Source organism: Lontra canadensis, unplaced genomic scaffold, assembly GCF_010015895.1.
Source record: "Lontra canadensis isolate GAN:19392208 unplaced genomic scaffold, GSC_riverotter_1.0 scaffold2, whole genome shotgun sequence".
Classification (NCBI taxonomy): domain Eukaryota; kingdom Metazoa; phylum Chordata; class Mammalia; order Carnivora; family Mustelidae; genus Lontra; species Lontra canadensis.
In genome coordinates, this window is record NW_022630996.1 from 44950641 (window position 1) to 44954207 (window position 3567).

Sequence of the window (3567 nt, forward strand, 5' to 3'; positions counted from 1 at the left end):
TCACAAATCCAGTCCTTGAGGTTTTTGCCTGTACACACGAGTATTGTCTGAAACATGTCTTCTTTGCAGCAGTGAGGTCCGGCTGGCACTGTGCTTGGCTGAGGTTACAAATCTGCTGTAACCTGGAGCTTCCCTGTCACTCTCTGGCTCTCTTCTCCTGCTCAGCTTTGCTTCCTGACAGCAAGGAAAACCTGTCACTGCTGTCACTACTGCTTTGCTGGAACTGCCTGAGCCATCCTGGTTCCGTGGTGTGACGAGGTATTGGACTCCACCACCACAGGGGCCCAAGCTCCTGCCTCCAAACTTTCCTCCTTTCATGGGTCCAAAATTTGAAGTTTGATAGTTGTAACTGCCAAAGTCATGACAGCTTCTGCCACCTCCAGAGTTGCTTCCATCATTACCAAATCCGTGGTAGCCATCCCCACGGCTGCCATAGCCACCACCACCTTACCCAGGGCCACCCCGCCCACTGAAGTATCCTCCATGACCAAAGTCGTCATTCCCACCAAAAACCATCTGCAGAGATTTCTCAAAATTTCCACAACCACTTCGACCTCTTTGGCTGTATGAAGCACTAGCCATCTCTTGTGTAAATAGGGCTTTCCTTACTTCACAGTTGTGACCACTCACAGTATGGTGTTTTGTTTTTTTGTTTTTTTGTTTTTTTTTTGAGACAGAGAGAGAGGGAGGGAGAGAGAGCACTCAGGAGTGGGGAGGGGGAAGGGCAGAGGGAAACACGGATTCTTAAGCAGGCTCTACACTCAGGGTGGAGGCCTATGAGATCCTGAGATCATGACCTGAGCCAAAAACCAAGAGCCCACAGCTCTACTGACTGAGCCACCCAGGTATTTTTGAATAACAGCCTTGTCTACAGAGTCATGGTCATCAAGTGTTACAAAAGTAAAGCCTCTCTTCTTGCCATTGCCTCTGTCAGTCATGATCTCAATCACTTCCATTTTCCCATACTGTTCAAAATCATCTCTTAGGTAGTAGTCTTCTGTGTCTTTCATGCCACCAACAAAAATCTTTTTCACAGTTAAGTGGGCACCAGGTCTTTGAGATCTTCTCTTGAGACAGCCCTCTTTGGTTCCACAACTCTTCCATCCACCTTGTGTGGCCTTGCGTTCATGGCTGCATCCACCTCTTCCACAGGGGCATAGGTGATGAACCCAAAGCCTCTGGAGCGCTTGGTGTTTGGATCTCTCATTACCACACAGTCCGTAAATGTTCCCCATTGCTCAGAATGGCTCCTCAGATTCTCTTCAGCTCAGACCTCTGATAAAGAGCTTCCGCATCTGTTCAGGCTCTTTGGGAGACTCTGACTTAGACATGATAGCGGTGGGAGCGGAGACTTTAACCATGCTTACTTGGCGGCGTCCACAGACATAAGGGAGTTATCTAATGAACATATCTCAGGAATATTCTTAATATTTCTCATTTTTGACATAATTTAAGACTACAAAAAGTTTCAAAAATTGTACAGAAAGTTCCTGTGTGCCAGGAACTCTCTCTTCACCCAGTTTCCCCAATGATAGCCTTATACATAACTGTAAATGATAGCTTTATATAAATTGACATTGGAACAATACTATCAATTCATATAGATACTTCATTTGGATCTCTAAGAAATAGTTTTGAATATCTGAGATAGTGAGTGTATAGTATGCATTCTGTTTATTTTAAAGGAGAGGGGAAGGATGTGTATGTATTTATTTGCTTCCAAATACCTAGAATATCTCTTAAGGGTTATATGTAAAATCAGACACATTGTGTTGCCTCCAGGAGGAACTGGGTAGGTAGTAAAGTGCCCAAAAGTAGAGGATTTGAATGTGTGTTCTTTGATACCAATCCATCTATTTTTAAAAAGGAATTGAGAAATCTTTTTGTGTATTCATACAAAATAATCTTTAAGTTACATTTTTAAATGATAAGCACAAGGTAGGGATGCCTGGGTGGCTCAGTCAGTTAAGCGTCTGCCTTCAGCTCAGGCCATGGTCCCAGGGTCCTGAGATCAAGTCCCACATTGGGCTCCTTGCTCAGCGGGGAGCCTGCTTCTCCTTCTGCCTGCTGCTGTCCCTGCTTATGCTCTCTCTGTCTCTGACAAATAAATAAATAAAATACTTAAAAAAAAAAAAAGAAAAACACAAGGTAGATAAGTGTGTATGCATCCCTTCTACAAAAAAGGAGAGGGGAGGAGCCGTGTGTCTTTGCCTCCAAGTGCACAGATTTCTTTGGAAGGATATATATGAAACTGGTATAACATTGGTTTGCCTCCAGGGATTAAAATGGGCAGACAGAAGTGGGAGGGAGACCTTTTGTACCTTCAAATTTGTACCTTTTAAATTTAGACATTGTGAATTTATTTCCTTTGTGACAAAATAAAGGAAATTGAAAAAAAAACCCTAAAAATAAAATGGTTTTACCTTGTAATTTTTCCCCCCTCTATAATGCTTAGCAGCTTTTCAGCTACTCTTTGGCTAAAATCCAAATTTCTTAACTTGACATTTAGGTTCTTTTTATAACTTGGTCTCATTATTTCCTGCCTAGAGCTTTCTGTTTCACCTACTGTGTTTCATTTTCTCTCCTCATAATCATGCACTTTCTGGCATTTCTTTATTCTTCTCTTCCTACTCCTGAGCCATCAGAAATCAGCTCAGGCTCACTTCTGGTGCATTGTCCCCCAACAGTCCAGCCCTCTGGGATTTCTCTCTCTTCCAAATTCCTATAACAATGTTTTGTCCTCCCTACACATTTCCCTTTTTTTTTTTTTTTTAAGATTGTATTTACTTACTTGACAGAGAGAGACACAGCAAGAGAGGGAGCATAAGCAGGGGGAGTGGGAGAGGGAGAAGCAGGCTTCCCACTGAGCAGGGAGCCTTATATGGGGCTCGATCCCAGGACCCTGGGATCATGACCTGAGCCCAAGGCAGATGCTTAACAATTGAGCCACCCAGGCGCCCCCACATTTTGCTCTTAACCCATACTCTCTTGTCTTATCAAGAGGATGCATACTCTGTTTGCAAATAAGATTACGAAGTCTTTGAGGACAGTGGTTAAGTATGTAAGTTTTCTGAAATCCCCTTTTCCAGGCAGAGTCTTACACTAAGGTGATGGCCCAGTGATGCCTTTTTTTTTTTTTTTTAAGATTTATGTATTTATTTTAGGGAGAGAGAGAGAGAGAACTCAGGAAGTTGGGGGCAAAGGGGGAGGGAGAGAGAGAATCTCAAGCAGACTCCATGCTGAACATGGAGCCCATTGCAGGGGTTGGATATCATAACCCTGAGATTATGACCTGAGCTGAAATCAAGAGTCAGTGACTTAACTGACTGAACCACCCAGGTGCCCCAAATATGGATATATTTTTAAATATAACGTTTCTGGAAGACAAGATACATGATAAAAAATGGTTTTTCTTTTTCATTTTGGCTCATATATTTGGCTGCATTTTGGAAAACAGGCCCTATTTTCCTGGTAACCATGGTGAATTAATTAGCTTTTCTGAATGTTGTCAACTGGTTCTTGAGGTTCTCATTTTGAGTTAAGTGACAGAGTTGGATTCAAATCCTG

General features: G+C 42.7%; 1 pseudogene; it reads right to left on the reverse strand.

Moving 5' to 3' along the window:
• LOC116878692 lies at nt 1-1331 on the reverse strand (annotated as a pseudogene).
• Between the last annotated feature and the right edge of the window lie 2236 nt (nt 1332-3567).